Source organism: Myotis myotis, unplaced genomic scaffold (genome assembly GCF_014108235.1).
Source record: "Myotis myotis isolate mMyoMyo1 unplaced genomic scaffold, mMyoMyo1.p scaffold_m19_p_14, whole genome shotgun sequence".
NCBI classification, from domain to species: Eukaryota; Metazoa; Chordata; class Mammalia; order Chiroptera; family Vespertilionidae; genus Myotis; species Myotis myotis.
Genome location: NW_023416318.1, coordinates 34,905,125 through 34,932,002, shown reverse-complemented (window position 1 = coordinate 34,932,002; position 26,878 = coordinate 34,905,125). Strand labels below are relative to the sequence as shown.

Sequence of the window (26,878 nt, the reverse complement as noted above, 5' to 3'; positions counted from 1 at the left end):
AAAGCAACTAGATGGGGGAAACTACATCAGTGGTCTCTCATGGATGAACCTTGTGCCAAAAAGTCAACAGCCCTGGTACCCAGGGAGGGAAATCACAGATGTGTAACTCAATGATAGTTCCAGTCCTTTTTTCCATGAGTTTGTCACACTTCCTTTTCCTTCTTCTTACATTCTTCTCTGAGATTACATAATATACATAGTATGCACACACACACACACACACACACTCATATACACAAACTCTTATGCAAGCTCACACATTCATCTACACACATAATTCTTAACTGTTGCTAAATATTTAATTATGGGAAAATCACCATTTGCAAATTTTCAAATAATGTATGGAAATAATAGCTGACCTCTTTTCCCCCCTAACTGTATTTAACACTAGAGGCACAGTACACAAATTTGTGCACAGGTGGGGTCCCTAGGCCTGGCCTGTGATCAAGGCCGATCAGGGCCAGGCCAATCAGGGCCTGCTAGCCGGGGGGAGGGACAGGGCATGGGAGGTTGGCTGCGGCCCTGAGGAGGGAAATGGCCCTCAGCCCCCCTGGGAATGGGGCTGTGTCTGCTGCCACCCACCCTCAGTTCCCCATCCCAGCCCAGGGCCTAAAGACCCCGGCGGGGTCTGGAGAGGAGGCGATGGTTGCTGGGCCAGGAGTGGAAGGAACAGATGCTGAACACCAATGCCACTGGCCGGCCGCAGGAGGTTGGCTGTGGGAGTGCACTGACCACCAGGGGGAAGCTCCTGCATTGAACGTCTGCCACCTGGTGGTCAGTGTGCACCATAGCGACTGGTTGACTGGTCGTTCTGGTTGTTCCGGTGGTTCTGTCGGAAGGGTCGCTTAGGCCTCTATATATATAGATTAATGGTTTTTATTTGGCAGATCTTAAATATTTGGTTTCAATTCTACTTAGAGGTTCCTAGGCTAAAATAGATTATGACCCATTCACTTGTCTGTTGAAATGAACAATGATAAATGTGAAGCCTAAAAGATACAAAATCCTAAATTTTGTATCTTAGGGATCTTAAGATAAATTTTTGTTCTTCTTGGTTTTTTTGGCCAAAACAGACAAACAAACAAACAAAAAACCTTGGAATGTAGAAATTGCTCAAGGAAAGGCAAATTTGTATGGAAAATTATTCAACACATCAAAGTGCCTACCTAATTCATAATAGGTGATCAATAAATATGTTGAATAAATGATGCAAATTAATGGAACATGCTTCATTATAGGGCAATCATTCAAAGGAAATTTTGAAGTAGGTTTATTGGCTGAATTTTAAAATCCGGCAGTAAATAATGAGTGACTACTCTGCTCAAAGCCATGAGCTAAGTTCTCTTGTGATTAAAAAATGAATTAGACACTATTTATGACCTCTTAGAATTAAGACTCATAGCTAGAATTAGATTGAAGATTTTTGAGCACATGAATGCTACAGCCAGATATCTGCTTTATGAAGAAGGCGCAATTTGAAAAGAGTATAAAATATGTTAAAGTGCGCATGGTCAGGGATGAAGAAGAGACCATGGAGAAGATAATTACAATGATCTCACAGAAGACCCAAATAAGAGTACTCTAAGCAATGACCAGTGAAGAAAGGGAAGAATATAGTTATTTTTTCTCTTTCGCTCATTCTTGGCTGAATGACATTAACCCCCCTCCCCCCCAACCCCCTTAGGCCACTATTTTAAAACATACTGAGTTTTCATTTTCAGGGGAATCATTCTGGATGGTTTCAATTGGAACACATATGCTCTCTATAAGGATCTTAGTATTCCAGGGTAAAATCTTTCCTTTAAGAGTGGCAGACTGAAGTGGGCGGGGGCAGTCTGCTCCAGCAGGCAGGGAGAAAACTTCATGGTTAGATGGCACATGTGACAACAAGGAGTAGATGACCCTTGGTTGGTTTTATTGTTGTGTTTAAATTCTCTACAGACAGAGCACCCACTTATTCTTTGCCCTTTGATAGACTTCTCCCATTGCCTGTCCCCTGGATGTGCAGCTGCCTATTGTTAATTCTCACATGAAGATACTTTTGCCATTGATTTTTAAAATTTTTGTTTTTTATATATTTTATTGATTTTTCTACAGAGAGGAAGGGAGAGGGATAGAGAGTTAGAAACATCGATGAGAGAGAAACATCGACCAGCTGCCTCCTGCACACCCCCCACTGGGGATGTGCCCGCAACCAACGTACATGCCCTTGACTGGAATCGAACCCAGGACCCCTCAGTCCCCAGGCCGACGCTCCATCCACTGAGCCAAACCGGTCAGGGCTGCCATTGATTTTTAGAAAGAGTGGAAGGGAGGCAGGAACAGAGGGAAGGAGATAGATAGATGATAGATAGATAGATAGATAGATAGATAGATAGATAGATAGACAGAGAAATATTTATATGAGAGAGGGACATCCATTGGTTGCCTCCCCCCAGGGGCAAGACAAAACCTGCAACCCAGGTACAAGCCCATGACAGGAAATGCAACCTGGGACCATTTAGCTACACCAGCTAGGACCGCAGCTGCCTTTGAAATAGGTTATAGGGAGCTGAGAATTTCTGATTTTTTTTTTTTTGACAACATAGAGCTGACTTATACCTAGAGAGCTTGTGAAAGATTCTTTCCACCTACACCCACCCCACCACTCCACTAGTAAATCGCCAGACATTTAAATCCACTGTGTTCGAAAGGCAAATGGAGCCAAGTTTGATGAAGTATGGGCTTTCTCAAGTGCCTCTTGCTTCCCCTAACTGCAGCTGCTTTTAATATTATTTCAGAAATAATTAGAATCAGCGAAGGAGATCTGAATATAATTGTAACATTTTATCAAATCTTCTTGTCTTTTGATTATATATATATATATATATATATATATATATATATATTCAGAACAACATTTTACTGAAAGCAATTTTATTTGCTGGATAACAGATAGAAGGATAAAATCAATTGGCTTGATTTTTTACATGTCTTTCTGACATCTCTTGTGACACACCCTTAATCTGATACAAACTATAAACTGTGTGTTCGTTATTAGGAGAAACCTACTGTTAATTTAACATTAACATTAATTGACATTGAGACATATTTTTAAATCTAGCATATGCTAGATTTTTAGATGATCAGGCCTTTGTTTGAAAGTGAAATTGTTATTTATTTTATTTAAACCAATTTAATACATTTCATTAATTTATTGAAATTAAATGGTTTAAATAAAGTTATTTAAATACATAAAATACAATTTTATTTTTATGTACATGCTACTGTTAAAAAAATGTCTGATGAATTTGCTGACAAGTATGGAAGCTTCTTTCCTTTTATCTGTGAGATAGCATCTCATGAATAGAGCAGATAGCTTGAATTTTATGGAAGTGGACTTGATTTTGGGTAGATACGTAGATAAAAATAATTCCTTCATTCACTCATTTATGGAGTATTTTTGAGTGACTGTGAAGGTATAGGCATTAAGGGAATCAGTGAACACATGAACAAATGGGGCTTTCATCTTGGGGAGGAAAAGTGATACTAACCACATTGCATAATTTTCTAAAAGAGGGAGTTGATCTTTTTTAGGAGAGTCTGTAAAACTCAAAACGTTGGCTGGGAACTGGCTAGGAGGAGCTTAGTTTAGTCATGGACAGAGAAGTTTCAGGTGCAAAGGCCCTGGGGTGAGAAGGAGCAGTCAAGGAAATGAAAACAAAGCCAGAGGGTGTAAAGCACAGAAAGTGAGAGGAAAGGGTGTTAGCCAGGGCTACAGGGCAGGCAGAGCCACACAGAACTGCAAGGCCTGGTCTTCTGGGCTTTTTTAAGATCAAGATAACTTATTGGTTTCAGTCTGAGGATTGCCTTAGTTTTCCTATGGAAAAGTTTAGCTTTGCTTTTTCACTCTTCCTGCTTTCCTTGCTCACACATGGTTCACCAGAATTCCAAGTTTGGTATATAGGGACAGACTTAACAACTGAAAAATTGCAAACAAATTAAGTCAAATTTTCTAGATGTGATTTTTACTTATCACAGCTGTGCCTTATCAGGGTCTCCTGTGTGTGATTATTAGTAATCACTCAATGACCACATTGTGTGCTTTTCAGATTATATGGTGGAATCCTGTTCTTTCTATGCCCACATATCTTCTAGACATGCCCTTCTGAACCACTCTCTTATAGGTAAGAAGAAATATTGCAACCTCAAGTGAACAAAGAAAGCGCTGGAAAGAATCTCAAATGGAGGCGATGCATGCCCTAACTGCAAGATTCCCACATTGCTACCTTTCTATTTGAAGTTAAAATTTCTGCTTTGTGGTATATGAACAAATCGATGATTATGCTGTGTTCTACCTGGCTCCTCCTCTGAGGTCAAGAAAGGAGGCCTCTAAAAGAATTGCTACAAAGATTGTAATAAAGAGAAAATGGCATTGGATTTTCCAGGTTAGCCTTCAGTTGAGTTCTGCATCATGTACTCCTGGAGGAGGGGAAAGACCTAAACTCCTGGATATATTGAGAAAAGATCATGCTCTGTTTTATTTGGAATTTAACAAGGCAGTACACCATCTTGGAAAATCACTGCACTGATGGGAATGATGCTTGTTAGTCAGCACGTTAGCTGTTGCCTGCAGCGTGGTTGATGGGACAAGCATCTGACTGTTTCTTCATATTTCCTAAGGTGGTCATCCCTGGGTTTCATAAAATGAACAATGTGTTAGTATATTATAAAGTATTTGCATTTATTCTCCTTTTATATTATAATTAGAGCATTATATAGAATTTAAAAAAATATTCATGGAATGGGCTGTATTATAGGCTATATTATAATTACTTCAGAATAATGAAGATATTTCTACAGCACTTTGTTATTAAAAGGGGGAAATTGGATCTGAAGAAATTGATAACCTCCGCAAGTTTGTAACATCTCAAGACTTGGAAATGTCTGCTGTGGCAAGGGCAGGATTTGGGGGGAGAATATAAATGGATTATGGGGCTGTAATTTAACAACAAATAGAAGCAAGTCAATTATAAAAATGAGGCTCTTTCAAGAACTTAAACTGACTGAAAAATTTCTGGACTGTTGTGCCTCTCAGGGAGCCTCTTCCGGAAAGGAATTTCTCCAGCCGCCACTGGGAATTGTCACAGAAAAAGGACCTCAGGAGCCTCCTGGCCGCTTTTATCTCCAAGTGGATAGTCAGCCACCTGAAGAGTGGAGAGAATGTGTAGTTCCAGCTCTGCTACGAACTAATTGTTGGCAAACTCGCCACCACTCTGAGCCTTGCTTCCCTTGCAAATGGATGATGCTAATAACTTTTCTGCTTCTTCTAACATTATTGTGAGGATCATTTAGTGCAATAAGTTTAATGTCTTTTGTGATGAAAGGAAGTATGGTGCTGTACCTTCTTGATTTCCAAGGTACTGAGATCCAAGCTGTGCATAGAAGAATACCTACTAGTTCATGTTGATTGGTTGAATGTGTCCACGCTCCCCTGACCCTCAAAGAGCACAGATAGGGACATTTTTACTTAGCCTCTAAATTTCTAATAGATGATGCTTAACTTCTTTATTCCATGTATGATATACCTGAAAACACTGTTTATGATTACTTGACATCATTAAGTCATTTATAAGTGGCCCAAGAGCATTAAATATAATAGGGTGTAGATATTGAGGGTAGTTAATCATATATCTTATAGGAACTGGTGATCTAAAAACCAAATATGCAGAGAAAGAAAGAAGCTGGATATGTGCTTTAAAAGGTGAATTAATTTGAGAGTGATGTCCCACATGGTGCACACCAGGGGAGCAGTTAATTACATCGTTTGAAAGGAGTGGACTGGATCCCCGGAGCTGGTGGAGCTGGTTGGAACACAGTGTTTATCATGACCTGTAGGGTATCTGACCCCCAGGAGGGTTATTCAGTTTCAATTGTTTAGCTGTCCGAAGACTCCACTGTTAACCACAAGCTGCCCCTTTGGGAAATGTCTCTTTGTGCCCAGAGCTGATAGGGTGATAGCAGATTGATGCAAACCCAATCTCCAATAAAGAAACAAGTCAGGGTGATGCTACAGAGCATCGCCCTATAGATCACACAGTAGATTGCCCTCTGAATCACAGGCCAGCAGTGTGATGCCCAGGGTTGCTTCTGAAGCGGGTGATCCAGGTATGGATGGAAGGAGGCCAAAAGTCCACACTGTGTCACTCACATCTCTGAATTACCTTCCTACCCTCAATTAAGAACATTTGTAGCTGCTGACTTTGTCTTCTTTTGCTTTTTTCCCCCTATAGAATAATGATGTGTTACCTCTTGCTCCTTTTAGAGACAATTTCTTCCTTAATTAAAGGTCATATAATGTCTCTTTGTATTTGACAGTCACATAAATAATTTCTGTCCTTGTTATTCCCTTCAGAATGCTGTTCACATAATTAAACCCTGATTAATTTCCACCTTTTCCCAAAGAAAAACCCATGGTGGTTTTTTTGTTGTTGTTGTGACACTTGAATTCACGAGTATGTTCACAATCTTTATCTATTACATTCACGATATTAAATGTTATGGCTATCACCTTTGTAATCTTCCCAAGTAATTTGTATAACAGGATGGGATTAAAGACTTTTCCACATGTGACCAGAGACTGTGCAACATAAATATAATTACTATTCTATGGCTATAACTTTAAGCAAATTACTTTGGCCTCCTAGATCTCAGATTGATTATCAGCTTCCTAGATCTCAGGTTGATGCTTCTTATCACCTGTGAAATTGCTGATTTTATCCTAAACCAGGCTGCTGGAAGCTTTCCACTGAAGGTTTAGTTTCTCAAACAGAAACCTTTGCCATTGCTAATGTTCTGTGGTTCTTGGAGACGATACATATTATGCTATTTGATCTTCAGAACCACCCTCTGATAGAAGTAATGATAACCTTATTTTACAAATAGGAGAAAAGCCCATGTTCACACAGCTACTAAGCCCATAAGCTGGACCTGGGTTGGGTCCAGCATTTTTTACTCTAAAACCCATTCTTTGCCTGCATTCCCAGATCAGTCTCATTCACTTCTTGTTTCTACCTTGAAATCTTATCTGATAAGTCTTAACCACACAGAGACCACCTCACTGAGTTCTCTGCCACCACATCTCTGTTGGAATAGATTACCTTACCTGTCAATGTCATGGCACCAGCACAGTTTCAGCTCCTGTGAAACAGGGACCTACTACTTCCCCCATCACCCTATGTACTGCGATGGTTGTACGTTATGAGCTAACCACACCAAATTGTTATTACTGCCTAAAAATAATGTTTCTTCATCAGTCACATAGAGGAAATATACCCTTCATTAAAATAAGAAGTTACTGACCTCAGGCATCTGTCTGGAAATACCCTATTCATACCCCCCAAGGCAATAAAGTTGACAGGAAATCTGAAGTGATTACTGCCATTGCAAGAAGTTAAAACAGTTTTGTTTTTTTTAAATTACAAAAGTGAAAATCTCAGATAACTTTGGCAAGAACAGGCAAATATACATGTTTCTATTACATGCTGACAGATCTTAAAAAAGAAAGAAATTGTAAGATATTTATCCAGATACTAGAGGCCATGTGCACAAACTTGTGCACAGGTGGGGTCCCTCGGCCTGGCCAGCAATCAGGGGCGATTGGGGCAGATTGGGGCCAGCCGGCAGGGGGTGGGGGGAGTGGGGGGGCATGGGAGGTTGGCTGACCATGGACGGTTGGCTGTGGGAGTGCACTGACCACCAGGGGGCAGCTCCTACGTTGAGTGTCTGCCCGCTGGTGGTCAGTGAGCAACATAGCGAACAGTTGTTCGGTCGCTTAACACATTATCAAATAGGTGAAAAGAGCAGTGCATCAAATACGTAGGAGAGAAAGAATTGGACTGAGATAGACTGTGCACAAACTTGACCTATATCTAAACCAGGGACATTATAAACATAAGGGTGTGAAAACAGAGGAAGCTAGGTGCTATGGAAAGCCAAGTGCTGTCAATGGTGACATTCTGACTTGCATATGATAAAGACATGTTCATTTTTACATGATAATCCTGAAGTAAGCTTATACTCGTGTGTTGTGTAAAAAACCTGAAGACCTTGAATGGGAAGATCTGGATGCAAGCCTGACAATATCTATCCAAATAACTCTTAATCTCTATGAGCCTCATAAATTGCTCCCTTTTTAAAATGGAAATGAATCATTCCATCCCAACTACCCCACGGAGTTAGGGAGGTTGCAGAAGAATATATATGAGAACATACTTGGTAAATGGTGAAGCACTATATTACTATAAGGCTGAATTTTTAGAATTATTTGTCAATTACACAAATAACTGTAATTATTTGTTACCCTATTAGCTGTTTCAAAGATGTGTAGTTCTCCAACAAATGTTTTTTGAGGGCCTACTATGTACCAGTCCTATTCTAGGTGTCACAGGTATAGCAGTAAACACAGTAAAACTTCCTGCTTCCTGCCTACCTACTATGTGTCAAGCACAATGATGGACTAGAATACACACACTGTTGTTGTGAATCTTATGGCTTAGATGGCAGCCTAGAGCCTGCCAAGTCTAAGGTGAATTATAATACAGCTAAGATAATGCTTAGAGGAGACACATAGCTCAAATCTGGGAGTCAGAAAGGCATCCTGAAGAAAGTACCACTTAAGCCAGAAAACAGAACACAGAATCGGGGGCAGGGTGGGTAATCTTCCCATTCTACTCTGCATTTTAGAGTATAGTGGTCCCGTCTGAGGGAGAGATGTAAAACATAAGGGATCTAAAAATCATAGCACATGGTAAATAAAGAAAGAACTGAAGATATTTAGCCTGGATTACTAAAGACAAACATAATTACCTAATCACAGATAAATTTATTTGATGTGATTTCAGGTAGCAAATTTCTATCAATAGACAAATATAAATCTTCCTAAAATCCTTACTCCCACCTCTTCTATTTCCTCTGGGAATGTACTTCCCTCAGTATTTAACTAGCACCTCCTAACCTCCATTCCAACATTCTTTATCTCTCTTCCCTGCTTTATTTTTCTCCACAGCACATAACATCTTCTGATACATATATATTTACTTACCTATTATTTATTAATCTGCCAAGTCTCAAAATCATATGTCATGTGAAAGCGGGGATTTTATGTTTTGTTCATTGGTATATTTCAAGTTCCTAGAAGAATGTTTAGACCATAAATACTTATTGAATAAATGAATGAGAGTTGTCCAGAATATAAAATAGGTTGCCTCATAGAGCAGTTTATTTCTTACAGAAGGGCAATGGATAAAGAATAGAACTGGGTGGACCTATAACCTTTTTTTCTGATAAAAGGATACACACATCTAATTACCTCATTACCTCAAATAAGATGTGTAGACAACTCTGATCTTTTGTGTTTTCTTCTTACATTGGACCTAATCTGCAACTCTGAAAACTCTACTTAGTGATTCTAATTCTAATATGAATTGATATTCCATATCGGCATAGACATAAACCCGTTTAGGATCGAAAACATGCCAAAAGTAGAACTTTTACAAGTTATAGTCAGAGTGTTAACATGAAAGTAATTTATATTATCTAGGACATTTCACTTAAAAGGTTATTCCCTCTGCTGTCTTTTCTGTCCTGCACATGATGAGACTGCCTTCCTGCAAGCCTGGTTTTCATTGGCTTCCCTTATCCTTTGACAACTGTCCTCCAGTCACCTGATTTTAAATATGATGCCTTGGCCTGGGGGCAATGTTATCAGGAAATGACACACTGAGGACAAACAGGTTTTCTTTTCCTTAGTTACTTATCTTCACAACATGCAGTCTCTCTTTTCTTCTTTGGGGCATGCATATATGTAGTATGCACAAAGTTGCCTTATCAAATAGTTACTGAATAGAGTATCAGAGGGGGAATTTACTTTTTAACAAAACATATTTGATTTCTTAGAAAAGGATACCGTCTCAGTGACAAGATGAAATTTATCTTGCAATTTCTAATTTCATTGAAATACCAATACTTCTTACAGTTTCATTGTTAGCTTCCCTTTTTCTCACCACAGTTCATGCTAAGAGTTTGGTATAGTCTCAGTGATGATTGTAATGGTAGCAAACATTCTATATTAACTATCATAGGAGCTAACATTTATGAAGATGCCTACCACTGTTCTTGATATTTTATAAGCATGAAGTTATTTAACCTTTTACCAGCCCTTTGATTTAGGTACTAATATTGCCAATAATTCAGAGTCAAAGAAGCTGAAGGATAGAAGGGTTGAGTAAATTTAGGCAGTTTGGTTTGGGAAGCCTGTGCTCATGGCCACAATGCTAGACCTTAAAACTTTCTATGGGTTTCCATTTGGATATGTGTTTGCAAAGCTTTGGATAACTATATATGCAAATAAGCTAAAATAATTGCCTCAGTCTATACTAAAAACCCTTATGGACAGAGGAAGACATGGTGGATGCCAGAAAGAAAATTATTATTTTCTTGGAGTCCTAAGAAATGTATTTAACTAAAGTGGTCAAGGTTAAAAATATATGTTACTGTTTTTATTGTCTTAAATTTAAGTTATAAACATTTATTTGGGAGGCTATTTGTTGATATTTAGTGTCTTAGAGCAGCAGTTCTCAAACTATATGGATCCCATTATGCTTTTTTAAAAAATTTCTTTATTGGTTAAGGTATTACAAATGTGTCCTCATCCCCCCATTAACCCCCAACCCCCCCCACTTATGTTCTCATCCCCCCCATTATGCTTTTTTAAAATCAGGGAGGATTCAAAAGAGCTTTTGCTTGTATGGGTTATATTTATAGACATTTATTGCATTAGAAATTAAAACTATGAATTTATTAATTATTTAGTTATTAATTCAACAAAAATAACAATAATATACTCATTACATGTTAACATAATATATTTTCATAAAAATAGCTACATTTTCCAAAACAAAAATTTAGTGGGAAAAATTATCTTGTTTTCCATACTTGCAAATATTTCAAATATTTGGCTTAAGAGAAGACCATTGGATTTTCATATATGTTGTCCCATTTAATCTATGGTAATATCACATACCTTGCAGTCTCTGGAAAACTCCAGTGTACACTTGTGAGAAAATGAGAATGAAAAAATCAAATAACATATTCATATTTTGTGAAAAGAGCACTAACCTTATAGACCTCCTGAAAGAGTCGTTGAGATGATCAGGTGTCCCCAGGTCAGGTCACACTTTGAGAACCACTGTCTTAGACTGACGAACTGGGAGAAAAACAAAATAAACCTTAGTGTTTCTTTAAGATAATTACATATGCCGTAGGTTCTCCTATTTCAGTTCCGTTTCCCCCAGAACATTACAGTCTGTGATGCTTCAGTATTTGTAAAGAGTTTGGGAGAATTTCTCTGCTTTAAGAACTTTTCTTCTATTTAAAATATAGTCGACAACCTTAACATATTCCCAGATTTGTTTTTAACTCTAATAACTTTTGTTTCAAAGCATGGAAATAAGTAAGTAATGAGAAATTAAAAGTATTATTCATAAGTTAATTACAACATTTTGAGCTTATTTGTGGAATATTTTGATTTTTTATGCCAAGTGTAAGCTTCTCTTTCAAGAGCTATAACTTTTCTTATTCACCTATTCCCCATATCACCCACTTTGCAACAACCCATTTTCACTTGTCTTCATCAAAGGGGACCCTATAAAACTCTGGGCTTGATCTGTAAAGCATACTATTATCTCAGTTCCCCAGGGCCACCAGGCACTGATGTCCAGACCTCATTGCCTGACTGCATTGGTAAAGAGGCTGAGTTCTGGATACCTTCTAGAGCCAATTTATTCATTTAGGGAAAGAGAAATAAAGTCTTGGCCTTATGAAACTGGCTTTCAGCTGGGGAAGACTGAAAATAAACAAAGATATACTCTAATGTTAGGTAGTAATGATCTCTAGAAAAAAGTTAACCAAGTTGTGGGATAAAGAATGACAAAGAAGGGGTTTCGGAAAGGTGGTGAGAGAAGGCCTCCCTTTTCAGGCAACATTTGCCCAGAGCTCTGAAAAAGTAAGAGAGAAGCCCATATCTGGGGCAAGAGCAGTCCTAGCAGAGGCCATAGAAAATGCTAATTCCCGAAGGTAAGAAGAAACTTGGCTTATTTGCAGTTGAGGAAACAGCAGGAGCCAGTGTGGCTAGAGCCAAATGAACAAGTGATAGAGATATAAGAACTGAGAGGTTGTTACAATTTATTCTAGGAGTGCCAGGAGCTACTTGAAAGTTTTGAGTAGAAGAGTGTCATGTTTAAAGAGGATCACTCCCAGTACACATCCATCAGCCTAGGGGCGTGATGAAAGCAGAGAGACCAGTAGGTAGAGAGTGGCAAGTGGCTTTCACTGGGATCATTTTGGATGGTAGAGACCACAGCATTAGCTAATGGGTCAAAAATGGGATATATGAAAGAGAAAGTCACCAAGGAGTGGATTTTTCTACTGAGCAATTGGGTGGGCGTACTTGCCATTTACTAAGACAGGGAATCCAGAGGACAGAAATAAAATGTTTTATTTTGAATGTATTAAGTTTGAGATGCCTAATAGATATCCAAGTAGGGATATGGACTTCTCAGTTAAGCATATGAGTTTGGAACTCAGAGTTGTAGCTTGAGATAAAAATGTGAGCTTTACTGGCACAGAGATGTTCATTAAAAGCTTATCTCCTCAAAAAATTAAAAATGGAACTTCTGTTTGACCCAGCAATCCCACTTCTGGAAATATATCCTAAAACAAAACAAAACACCAACATAAAGAATATATGCACCTCTATGTTCATAACAGCGTTATTTACAATAGCTAAGATTTGGAAACAGCCCAAGTGCCCATCAGTAGATGAATGGACAAAAAAGCTGTGGGATGTTTACAATATGAAATACTATGTAGCTGTAAAAAAGAGGGATCTCTTACCCTTTACAGCATAGATGGACTTGGAAAATATTATACTAAGTGAAATAAGCCAATCTGAGAAAGACAAATATCACATGATCCCACTTATTTGTGGAACCTAGTGAGCAAAATGAATTGACCAACAAAATAAGACCCAAAGCATAGAGGCATGGAACAGACTGATATACCTTGATGTGGGTTTAGGGGGACAAGAAGAAATAAACCAAAGAACTTATATGATTATATGTATAGTCCATGGACACTGGCAATAGGTTAGTGAAGACCTGGGAGTGTGTGTGTAGGGGCTTAGAGGAGGGGGGTGAAAGTGGGGGGAGCGGGAGATATCTGTAATATTATCAACAATAAAAATATATTAAAAACCAAAACCCATGGTACTAGGTAAAATAAAATAAGGAGTGAAAGTGGATATAAGAGGATATAGGTCTGAGGAGTGAGCCTAGGGCACTCCTATATTTAAGACTGAGAATAGAGGAGGGCCCAGAGAAGGAAGCCATAATAAGTTGCCATTGACTTAGAAGGAGAGTATAATATCCTGGGAGCATCTAAACACAAAAGTTTAGAAAAGTAGGTAGTAGGCACACTAGTTGACAGGCCCCTTGCTCCTGACTTTAAAATACTACCTGAGTACTTGGAGCCTCGTCCCATCTACATTCCTTTCTGCATAACAGGTTCTATACCCAAGGGTTCACCTTAGATGTTCTGCTCTTTATTTTGTTCTCATTCACTTCCTACTGTCCTTATCCTGGGCTATAGCATGCTTTTGATGTCAAAGACCAGGATCCTTGCCCCATATCCATTCAAAGTCCATCCTTGCTCTAGCATAACATTTCACAAATGAATTTACTAATAAACAAGCACCATATTTATCAACTAGAAGCAAATCAGTTTGCTGTATTCAACTAAAACAAAAGATACAACACAATACATGAAGACAAGATAATTGTTCAGTAGTTACTTTCTGGAACATTAAATTAACTGGAACATTTTCATATTTGTAAGAAAATAGTTAATAGTTAATGCTCATAATAATATCCTAAATTAATACATGGGCCCCAAAGCCTTCTAAGTCATTAAAGAAAAACTAATTACAGTGAGTATCCTTTAGGGTTAAGCATAATGCTACCTCATGTTCCAGTTCTTCCAGAATCAGAAATTAATGTGTGGCCATATAGCTAAACACTACTAACTAGAATAATTGATTGAGCATAAAATAATATTTTCTAAACACAGCCAATAGGAGAATTTATTGGGCTTGAATCAGCAGAAAGGAGAGACAGGAGACGTTTCTGTCCTGGGTTGTATATTGCCGTAGACTGTCAATGTCAACAAAAGAACATAGGTGAGGGTTCAGATCACAGTCTTTGCAGAGTAGTGGAATCTGTCTGGCTGAGCAAGGCATGTTTTAAGGCAGGAGTTGTCCGGAGAGTCCATAGACAGTAGAAGAAAAAAAAGAAGTTAGGAGGAGGTGAGATATCATAATGTGGGGAGTACGCTGTGGGTCAGACTCAGTTCACATGGGTCAGCCCTGAGGCCTCATATCCCTGGTGGGAAATTAATGACATAAAAGAAATGACAGCATAAGGAATGGTTCTGAGGTTCCACTAGCAGACTCAGAAAGTGTAATTGCCACACATGTGAATGCTTTAAATGCTCCCTGCAGTTGTCCTCTATGGGCAGGCAACTATCTCTGGGCAAACCAGGGAAAATGGAGAGGTCCCTAAGCAACTAGAATTTGCCTGGAATACTGCAGATCTAGTGACTCCCCTGGCTCTAGACATAAAGGGGAAGAAATTGAGAAAAAGTGGATTCTCAACTTCCATGGGAATGCTGCTTTTCATTCATTTCAAAATTCATCTTTACTGCAGTTCTACTAGGTTGGTCTGTAGAGAGAGACAGAGGTGAAGACGTCAAAATCTTTTCCTTCTGGGAATCTCTGGGAAAAGAGAAAGATAAATGGGCAAGCCAGCAAATACAGTACAGAGACACGGTCTGGGTGTTGTTATGTAGGGAGGAGATGGCTGGCTCTGCACAGAGAGGAAGAAAAAGATGAGGATCAAGTAGGGATTTCAAGAGAAGTGGATGGCTAAACTGATTCTTAAAGGACCACTAGAAGTTTTCTTGGAAGGTGATACAGGAGGAAGCAGTAACAAAAAACAACAGTGGCATGAGAGATCAAGTTGCATCCTGGGGTGTAAAGGAACTTTGATGTGTTTAGAATGCTTACTGCATATGGAAACGTGATGTGAAATAAGGCCTGAGAAATAAAGACTACCTCAATACAAATGTGGGGGTTTAAATGAGGAGTCCAAAAAAACAAACAAACACAAAAACAAAAACAAAAAAACACATCAAAAGGATTTAGGTTGTCACTAATTTTATGTGGTCATTGACGTCGCTGGGGCTTTGGTTCTTAAATCCCTCCAAAGATTTATGAGGTTTGAACAGAAGACCTTAATTCGCAGAGTGATTTTCCTCAACACACAATTTAGCTAGTAATGGCCACTCCAGGAGCTAACTTTCAGAGTTCAGACAGGGAATGAAACCTCTTTATCATCCCTAGACTAGATGGTCCAATCATTCCTCTAATGAGTTTTATTGATTACTTCCTATGAATAAAGGACTTTAATGTCTTTTCTAAACCCATGAATGAAAACCTCTCAAAAGTGGGGCACACTTAGAGGCTGGAACCTCCAATATTAATTCTGTCCTAATGTATCAAGAAGAACAGAGTTTCTTATGGGATATGTACACTTCTCTCCAGGGAAGCCAACTGGGATAGAGGACATACAATGTTCCCTTGATCTCTGAGCATCTAGGAATAGTCCTCACCCATTTCGGATTTTCTAATATAATTAACTTTCCATTTATCTATCGTGTTCACTCCATTTCCTATAGCACCAAAGCTAATGCCTACTGCATATTAAGTACACATTTAATATCAGAAGAGGTGAGTGAACCAGTAAATCAATGAATAAAAATTATCAGACTATTTTCTCTGATATTGGGTGCATTTTATCTATAGCAAACAATATTAGCAATGACAGTATCAGGCATTATGTGTAACATTCAAAGTTTTAAAACATATAATAATACTATTTTCTCTGAAAACAGAGAGAGCTCATTAAATAAATATATGAATTTTTTACACAACATGATCTTTTTAGACTGTTTTTAATAGTCTGGAATACCAGAGAGTGTAAAGAAAATGTGAGGTTTCTGTTATCTTAAAAGATACAGACCTTGTGACATAGTCCTAGATTGAGAGCTAAGTTTTGTAGCTCTCTGGTCTTAGAACCTCTGACTACATGGGAGTAGGTCAACTCAATCTTCTCTGTCTAGAGTTGTTTATCTGTAACATGATCCATCTGTTTCTCTCCTCCAGCCCACTGCCTATTTCTTTGTCCTACATTATTGAAAAGACGACAATTTCTTGCCACAAACAATATTTCATCAACGACACTTCCACTTTTCAGGCACTACCCAAATGCAAAAGGCTCTTGACCTTTTGCTGGAGGAAGAAAAGGGGTGGGTTGGCATGAAAAGCTTTCCTTCCTCTGGCTGAAGATGAACTTAACTGCATTTTTCTCTGTTCTGTACACTTAAGCCATATGAGTAATTTGCCCTTGAGTTGAACTGCTGAATTTCAATAAAGATGTGTGTGTGTGTGTGTGTGTGTGTGTGTGTGTGTGTGTGTGTGTGTGAAGCCTGTGTATGTGTGTGTATAGGGAACGATTTGGTCAACATGGGAACTGAATGCAAAGACATTGGTTAATAAAGTTTCAAAAGAACCAAAAATGCTCAGTAAATGTCTATTTCTGAGTTACTAGTAGAGTAGCTTGATATGGCATAGTAAGTTTCCAGAATAGTCGTGACACTACTTTTGAGGAGCTATTTGGATTGCAGCTCAGGGAAGGCCAGAGATGATCACAATGTATTAAGAACTTCTCCGAAAAAAAAATGCTATGTTAATGTATGACATGACCTTGTTAGTATTCCAGACTGCCTCTTTTGGCCACAAGTTTTGGCATCAAATTGTCAAAATCCTGTGATACAGTTTCTGGAGTTTTACTCACTCTTTTCCCGCTGTTGATTAATTTTCTTTGAGCAACTATTTCTTTGTTCTGCATTTTCTATGCAGTCATACCTTGGTTGGGGATGATAGTCACTCCCCCACCCAGGTTTTATAATCACTACACACATGCTTGCTCGCTCGCTCTCTTACTTGCACACAAAAACCATTACCATTTTTCTGAAAAACAAAACCAGCCACCTGCTTGCGGCAGTTCTATTTGTCATCGTGAAGACAACTGTTATTTGAGCCATAATCAGCAGAGTACTGGGCTGAACCAAGTGTCTTCCCTGTTTACATATTGCTGAGGCCAACTCAACTCAATATGACCTTGACAGAGCCAAACCCTTCCAACAAATTGCAAGAGGCAGTCATCTTTGTCTCTCTACATCCAAGCATTAATTAAAGAACTACTTAAAGCTACCAAATCAAATGGACTATCCATTTAAATCCTGTAATTTAAGTGGGGGAAAAGCCGAAGTAGTTCTTTTCGTTGAAAAAGTCTTATAAAACTAGAGTGCACTTCTTTCTCCATTTCAAAAGATCACTCTCTGTTTCATTCCAAAGGATCTCAGAGAGGCAAGATTTCAATTATTTTTATATTTCAATAAACTTTCTGAAGAAAATTTAGATCCATTTCACTGAGTGTGTCATTTCGTTATTCACCAACTAATTTTAAACTTCAGGAAAACTTGCATGCTTCATCAATTCAGACCTCTAATTCAGAATGTGCAAACATTTACACGTGTGGTTACTGCTGAATAAACAGTAAACAGTCAAATAAAATATATTTGACTGAATTTAGGGGGTCCTTTTTGGTGGGAATTCAATTCTAAATTAATATTTTTAAAAATAAATATTCAAAAGATGTCAGAATTTGTGGGCTTTTTTGTATTTTATTTAACTTATAAATTTAAAATTACATTTTTGACTATTTTATGTTTAAGCATATAGTCACAATAAATTTATTTTTACAGTAGAACCTGAATCCTAAATTCATACTATTTATCTTCTGATCATAAATGTTCTCAGGCTGAGGGAAATCAATGTTCTTTAAACTCATAAAAATCTCTCCGTCACCGGGCTGAGTACCACTTTTTTTTTTCCCTCAAGGTATTCTGATACAGAGATAATAGTGATATATGCATGATACATTCTACAGATGAGCAAACAAATATTTTTCTCATCTTGCTCAAAAATAGAAAATAATTCAGGGTCAATAAGTAGGAGTTTCTTATTCTTATCACTTAAAACACTGGCTTTATTTATAATTGAGAAAATCACTAAAATGTTAATAATGAATGCGTGTTTCCATCTCAGCTTTGATTAGAAGTTGTTTTGGCATCCTAACACTTCTGGATATGTAGAAAACATTTTAAAAATCATTACTTGAAACATGCATCAGTCTAAGAACTTATATGCATATATGCATATTGTCTGGACACAGACAATAGTGTGGTGAGGGCCTGGGAAGGAGCGTGAGCAGGGTGGTGGGAGTCAATGGGAATATCTGTAATACTTTCAACAATAAAGATAAATTTAAAAAAATCATTACTATTGGCAGAAACATACAAGCCCATTGGACACCCCTTGTCTCCTTTATCTCGTCATAGTGGTCCATTTAGTAGCAGAGTCACTTCGCATCCTCAGTCCCCACCCACACAGAAGTAATTAATATCCTGGGGCAATTTCTTCCTGATGCCACAACCTGTTGATGTAGCTATGAACATCGACTGAGAGCCCATGATAAGGTTTCCACAGTGACTTGATTTTACTGAAGAATGGGAGAAAACAGGACAAGGAAAGACCATAAGGTAAAAGCTGCATATTTTATTGTTGATTTTTTTCTGATTAGATTCTGACTTTCTTTGGACTAAAACAGCATTTATTCTTAGGACTAAAACAACAACAATAAAAAAAAAAACACCTTGTGAAACATTGAAAGAGAAGCCAAGTGTTATTCTCCTCCCCAAATGAACTTCTTTTGCCATCAAAGGTTAGGCTGCCCTAACCTGGCTTTGAAGCAAGAGCTTGAGTGGATCAGTTGAATCCTAACCAACAAGTCTTCTTGGGTGATGGGCTCAGAGACATAATTTTTCAAGTTGTACTGGGTGCACTGACCACTCTAAAATCCACCTGTTTCCAAGTCCACATCTTGTCATGAATGTATGAGCTCAGTGACATGCTAAAAGATGGAGACCAGTACACACCATCTAATCTTACATTTTGAAGAGATTTGTGAGTGTCTATAACTGCATCGATGTTTAGACACAAGTGCTTAAAATTATGAGATGACAACCGAAACCTTTTAATTATAGAGATATGTTTTTGGTGGGAGGGGGAGAGAGGGGTGCATTTTTGGCCCTTAGATACAACTGTGTCAGAAAAACTGGGCATCATTCAGAGTCATTTTCTAAAAGGAAGCAAATGTTCTCACGTGTGTGTGTGTGTGTGTGTGTGTGTGTGTGTGTGTGTGTGTTTACACATGCTCATAGGCACTTTAGTATTGTAAAGAATATGAGTTGTCATGGGGAGGAATGGATATGACAAAGGGCAATTAATTGGTTCTGAAATATACCATATCTTTTCAAGGTTTTTAGCTTTGAATGTCACCCCTTACACCAATGATTGCCATATTTATTTGTAAGCACATAGTGTTGGGGAAAGAAGGCAAAATAGGCCATGAATTCAGTCATACCAGGGCTTAAATCCCTGCCATATGTTAGCTGGTGTGATTTTTTTCAAAATTATTTAATCTGCTTGACATTTACTTTCTTTATTCATAAAAATAAATAAGGAATGCCACCTTTCTTCAGGATTGTTGTACATTTCAAAAAGATAACATTTGTAGAGTATCTAGCAGTGTGTTTGGAAAGAATAGCAGTCAGTATCTCTTAGCTTTTTCTCTTTCTCCACCGAAAACCATAGCTTGATTTGAGCTACTAGAATCGCACATTACAGAGAATTACCATAATCTTTACCACTGGGCTCACAGGTAGGAGGAGAAAGTAAAATAATATTTTTATTGCTAAAAATATACCCATGGAAAATGAATAGTTCATAAGTCTTAACCCCTGCAGACAAGTTGTTTTTACCTGCTGTGCAGTGGGATCCCATCCCTACTCCTTCACATCTCTACTCCTTTACAGCTCTACTCCTTTTTGTCTCTCTCAAAAGTCAGAGAATCCCTTGCCTGAAAGAGGAAATCAGGTTTCTGATTCTTCCACAGCCTTTAGGTTAGCAATTTCTGAACCAGGACTATAGTTTTATATTAGAATTTCATGGTTGGAAGCAATATTACAACAGAGTGTTTCAAATTTTATGACACATTGGAATCACTTGAGAAGCTTAATAAAGATAGGGAGTCAGGACCCATTCCCAAAGATTCTCATTCTGGAATCATTCTCTCATTCTCAAGCTCCTGCAATTTTTAAAAACAAATATCCTAAGTATCTCTGACTCAGTTAACTGCACCCACATGAGCACAGCTGCCTCCCAGGCTCTTTAAGTCAAGGTTCCACTGGTGCAGGGTCATTCATGGCTTCTGATTCAGTGCACAGCTCCCAGGGAGGGTTCCAGTTTCATGGGGCCTAAAGCTTATACAATTCGGGGGCCTGTTTTAACAAAACAAACAAACAGGCGATATCTTACTTTTGTAAATTTTGCCAAAGCACATAATCATGGGAACACATTGCAGGACTTCTCCCAGGGCCTGGGGGATGGAGGAAGCTGTGAATAGCAAGGTCCTGGACATAAGCTCCCTTCGCTTCTCAGTACATCCACTTCTGGGTAACAATTCATCCTTGTAATTGCCTCTGTTTCATACAATGAAGGAATTGAAGCACAGAGGCTTTGGGCAACTCGCTGTGGTCACACAGCTAGTGAGCTAGTAAGAGGCAGACCTGGGATTTAAATCCAGGCAGTCTGGCCTTAGCTGGTTTAGTTCAGTGGATAGAGTGTCGGCCTATGGATTGAAGGGTCCCCGGTTCAATTCTGGTCAAGGACACATGCTCAGGTTGTGGGCTCGATTCCCAGTAGGGGGCGTGCAGGAGGCAGCCAATCAATGATTCTCTCATCATTGATATTTCTATCTCTCTCTCCCTTTCCCTTTCTCTCTGAAATCAATAAAAATATATTTAAAAATAAATAAATCCAGGCAATCTGTCTCCAGAGCCTTCCTTCTGTTTACCATGGCAACACAATGTCTCTTATAGATACTTCCTGTTTTCAGAAAGTCATAGAGAGACCATGCTTCTCCTTATTTCTATCACAGGAGCCACAGTTACACTCTTACTGAATGAGATAAAGTGCGGATGACAATAAATAAAAAGACACAATGATTAGTTGAATATTTTTGCATTATTAGTGACTATTAAGAGACTCTATTTAGTTAGATATTTTTATATTTTAAAATCTAAATTGAAAATACAAAATCCATCACTCAAGACTCTGGGTGATTAAAAGTAAAAGACAATACATCTCTTCCCCCTGGAAGCTTATAATCTAATAAACCAACGGTGTGTATAGATGGGGAGGATGGGTGAAATAGCCATGAACTTATGAGCAGCATGAGGAAAAATATGAACTTTCAGAAAGGAGAGAAAGCCTAGTCCTAACCACAAGAGAATAGGTGCATTAAACAAAAATAAAACCAATGAAAAACATTGCAGACTGCTAATCATCTAGCATAATATTCCGTTAGTAACAGATCCCTCAGATTTAACTGCTTGAAATAAGCAGGAAAGTGTGGCCACATGACTAAGTTCTGTCTGACGAGATGGAAACAGAAGTGTTGCATGACAACTTCCAGAAAACCTTTTTAAAAGACAGCTGCCAGGCCCCCTTTCTCCCTTTCTCTTCCCCCTTCTCCTTTCGCTGGCTCGAATGCAGGCTGACGACTGGAATCTGAGCAGCCTTCATGATCCAGGCAACACAGTACACTGAGGCTGACATAGCATCAAGACAGATAGAAAGGGTCTTACTGATCATAAAGCCACCCCATCAACCCTGGGCCCCTCATCTCCAGAGAGAGAGAGAGAGAGAGAGACTACTAGCTTACTTAAGAAATATTTATTTTGGGTTTTGTCATTTGAAGCTGACATTAATCCTAGCTGATAAAAACCTTTCTTGAGAATGTTGTCACTTGAGTTAGCAGGGCAGAGGGAGAGGAGGCTGAGGCCTGCATTTGGGACTTAAGTGAACAACCAGAGGCAGTATTCAAAGGATTCGATGTGGGCCATGAACACAAGAGAGCTGGTGTGTAGTCATTTTAGAATCTATCCATTGGGGCCACTTGGCATATGATGGGACCTCAGCAGAGAGATGCTGAAGATGGGAGGGGAAGTCAGAGAAAAATGCAATGTCACTTGCACCTTGGGAATGACCATTTAATGTATTCACCACTGGGATCTCTTAAGAATCCAAGACAGTTCCAATGAGAATAAGTTAGCCACCTGTTCGCCTATGAAAAGTGATCATACTAAACAATGAGTGAGAACTTTCTGGCACTTTCCTATTTCCACTCCTTCTCCCCGCCTGCCCCCCCCCCCACCCTCCCAACTCAGCTTTAATTGGATTAGCAAAAATCCAAGGGGAGGGGGAGTGGAAGCAGGCAGGCAAGGAGAGAACAGACTCCCTTCTTGCCACCATCCCCCCTCCAGCCCTCACCCTGCAAGTCATCAGCCTGCAGCCACCCTCTGCAAGTCCAGGGAAAAAAGGCTCAAGGTTATATCAAATGAAACTGCTCATTATATGGGACTAGGCATTCTTCTTTCTGAATTGGGCTTAATATCTTAAAATGATCGCAGAGTTTCTACTACCAATTACCTTTTATCACTTACTGTCCAGGTTTGTGGTGAGGTTGAAAGGAACAGTGGGAGGAAAAACAATGTTGCTTTGATGACCATTCCCTTTAAGTCCCCCTTGTTCAAAATACAGTTCCTTTTAAATATGAGGGAATAGTAAGCAAACGATGAGGCAAGTGATATATTTGTCTCATTTTAGTCATCGCCCCTATTTATTTCAGGAATCACTGTTGTCTTTTTACTCTGATTTCTCCCATCAAAGGAACACATATAATGAACAGTTCTTTTTTTTTAAATTGAATACTCATAACTACACTGTTAGTGGCTAAAACTGTTGCTCTCTCTCTAGAATAATTATCACATAAAAGAGATGCCCAGGAAAATAATCTCAATAAAAAATAATTCCACCAATGCTAGAATTTCTTGCAAAAGGGAGAAGACATTTTATATAGAGAACCTTTCTGGCAATGCTCAAAAAATACTATGTAGAAGATCTTGCATATGATCTGAGCATATCGGACATTCAGTATTTGTTGAACAGATCAATTGATAAGTAAATTGCTCTTATACAAATGACGTAGTTAGTGGTTGTACAGCAAATGCAAACATCTGGGACATGGAGGAAGTTGGTGGAGGGTGGGAAGCAAATGACATAATAGGAAAAGAGGAAGCAGTGTAGAAGGTAGGAGAAGATGCTTGATCACAGGTGCAAAATCAAGCCATTCATGCTTGGAGAGCCAATACTAGTTATGAAAAATCAGCCACACTGTAAAACAATTATTTGGGAGGGATTAATATTAAATAAACTATCAGAGCACTCTCTCTCAGAAAGAGAAAAATCTGTTTCTCCTAAATGAATAAATTAATTCAAATATTAGAGAAAGAATCAACTGCCCAATAATTACTTATGAAGTCCTGTTAAGTAATCAATACAGTGGAAAATGACACAGACTCTAAATATGCCTTGGTCCAATATCCAATACTTGACATTTTAATGTTAATAATTAGCAGTCAAACATTTTATGTATTTCTCCTCATCAATTGCATTTTGGGTTATTTCATAAACTTCATAGTTTTATAGGTAGAATAAATATTTCAGAATGTTTCACTAATGTTCATTTCCAAATTTGCTCAGTGTAATTCTTTACCTGCTGGACAAGTATTCTTACTATAAGTGCTTTGCTTGATAATTTCTTTACTGCATGATGATGACATAGTATAAATAACATATGACTCGTGTAGGCATTATATACATATTTAATATGTGTTTACATGGTATTACATTCTTTTCTGTTGTCTATATTTATGCATTTTCACTTTGTTTGTATAGAACTGCTATCTTCATTTTATAAGTTCTTTAAAATTTAGTGGCTATTTGCTCATAACTCAGCTCAATATCATTTCTTTAAGAAAATGTTTCCTGATCACCCAGACCAGCTCAGGTCCCTTGCTTTATATCCTGTATTTCTAGAAATGCACTTAGTATAACTGAAGTGAAAATTGTAATGAGTGTAAATCCTGTTTAATAACTAGTTCTGTACTGTGGTGTAAGCTCATGGAGGGCAGAGAATGTTCACTCTGGTGTTCCCAGAATCAACTATAGTACCTTGTGCAAAGTAGGTACACCTAAAATATTACCTGCGCCACATGAGGTGCTCAAGAAGTGACTACATGAATGAGTGAACTTGAAAAATAATAACTGAAAACCTACTTTGTGCTTCTCGTAACTGTACAAATTATACAATAACCATCGTTTGATTTGGAGCCATTTTTCTTGGCCAACAGCCAGTATTCCTCATCTGAAATTGTGAATTTCATACTCCAGGCCCCTTAAGGGTGAATTCTCCTTTATTCATTAAACTAGAGGCCCGGTGCATGAAATTCATGCACGTGGGTTTTGTGTGTGTGTGTGTGTGTGTGTGTGTGTGTGTGTCCCTCAGCCCAGCATGCACACTCTCCAATCTGGGATCCCTCTCACAATCCAGGACTGCTGGCTCCAAACTGCTTCTGCCTGCCAGCCTGATCACCCCCTAACTGCTCCCCTGACAGCCTGATCGATACTTAACTGCTCCCCTGCCAGATTGGTCCCCAACAACTGCTCTTCCCTGCCGGCCATCTTGTGGTGGCCATCTTTGACCACATGTGGGTGGCCATCTTGTGTGTTGGAATGATGGTCAATTTGCATATTACCTCTTTATTAGATAGGATAAGTATTTGTTTCACTGGTTATGTGTCTGAATTTATCTTTGGAATTTTACATTCTTTTGACTACTTGCTACATTCCAAATAATCAGATAAATCTAAACATTTGAGTTGGAAGTGCTCTTAACTCTTTTGTAATAAAACAATCCTTCAGTAACTCATCTGAAAATTAGTTGTCTAACACTCTTTGAACACTTTTAATCAACCTAAAGAAACTCGCTTCTTTCCAAAGAAGCCCAACCCAGTGCTGCATCTCTCAAATTATTGCAAAGTTCTTATGTTCTGAACTCTTCCATTCCACTCCAACAAAACCCTCAACTTTCATATGGTGGACTTTTCTGTATTGGAAGGAGGCTCTTATGCCTTCTCAAAGAAATTTAAACATTCATGTCTCCTTTGCCTTTTGTCATGGAAGTTCTTCACAGATGTCTTGCCTTACTGGTCATTTCTATTTTATTAACTCTTTTAAAATGTGGTGTCTAACATGAGTACAGTGTTCCCCGATGATCAATTTAATGCTATGAGCAAGTTTTGTATTATATGAGCTTCATAAAGATCCCAGGATTCAATATTAACTCACTGGCAGTTTCTGCTGACATCACAGGGCAGGATAAAAGCACAATTTTCATTAGTTAGACTTTGCCCGGTGCCACAGAAAAAAAAACGAATACCCCAATAATTGGTGGAGGCACAGTTATATTTTATTAATTCATTTCCTTTCACAAATGTCAATGATAATGAACCAATCAACCATTACTCTGAATTGCTCTAAATGTCTGCTCCATTGACTCCACCTTAACAGGCTGGTGATATGAAACAATAGAAATGTTTATGCTACAAATTTTTAAACAACTATCAACAAATACATTCAAAGAATGTCTGCCAAGAAAATATGCTATGAAACAAAGGAAATGATATAGACTGTGAGAGAGAGTACTGATGTCTTCCAATTCAGCCTGAATATCACATATGGCAGAATTTATTTCAGCATATTCAGATCTGGATGCTTAATAAGGGTATGTATTCTGAACATAATTTTGCCATAGAGAATAAGATATATCCTTGTTTATAACAAATAATTCTTATACTTCATAATGTGTTTTATATATGAGCCATCCTATGTTTGATTTCTAAAATTTGTACATTTTTTACAAAACACAGATAAGGTATCAATGAATAAAAGTTAGAAAGAGTATGTAGAAAATGGGAAAATATGCCTAAGAACACTATATTAATGAGGTCTTCTATTAAATCATCCTAATCTATTGTATGTAATATAAACTTCAATGGAATTGAACAAATCATTTTTGAGAAGAAGGTGGTACACATAACCCACTATTTTTGAAATATTGATTTTTTCAATTGATCAATCAACAGCATATACTGTATGTATGAAATACGCCAGGCTGTGAAGTTGCCAGTAGTGAGAAACACAGGCTTCCTTGAGGAGGTGGCATGAGAAATGAAACATGTAGTTGTGGAAACCCATACTGTTAAATACTGATTTACCACTACTCACATTTTCTCTTTAATAACTGACAATTTTCAACACTTTAAATCTATAGCATATATTCCCCCTATAAATTAGTTATAGAAGATAGCTGAACGAGAGAAATATTTCACATTTCTCTATTTTTAAAATTCTCCAATAAGAAAGAGTCTGGTTTGAATTTCCTTTATAAAACAATTGACTCAGAGCCCTTAATCATCTTTCATTTTCTTAAGTAAAGCACAACATAAATCTTTACTATTCCTGAAGTTTTGGAGAAGATAGCTGGATAAATGGACGTAGTAGAGAAGAGAAAAAAAATGTTAATTCCTACTCTTTGCTCAAAACAGAGAACCAGAAGTTCAGTTGAGATACTTCCTT

At 38.1% G+C, this 26,878-nt stretch overlaps 1 protein-coding gene across 2 annotated transcripts in view; it reads right to left on the bottom strand.

The window, feature by feature from the left end:
• The window catches only part of SLC8A1 (solute carrier family 8 member A1), a 351,818-nt gene that overhangs the window by 309,160 nt on the left and 15,780 nt on the right, over positions 1-26,878 (bottom strand). For both annotated transcript variants that reach the window (XM_036334760.1, XM_036334759.1), the window contains exon 2: positions 11,158-11,245. The gene's annotated coding sequence lies outside the window, so the exon portion shown is untranslated. The remainder of the gene's footprint in view (positions 1-11,157; positions 11,246-26,878) is intronic.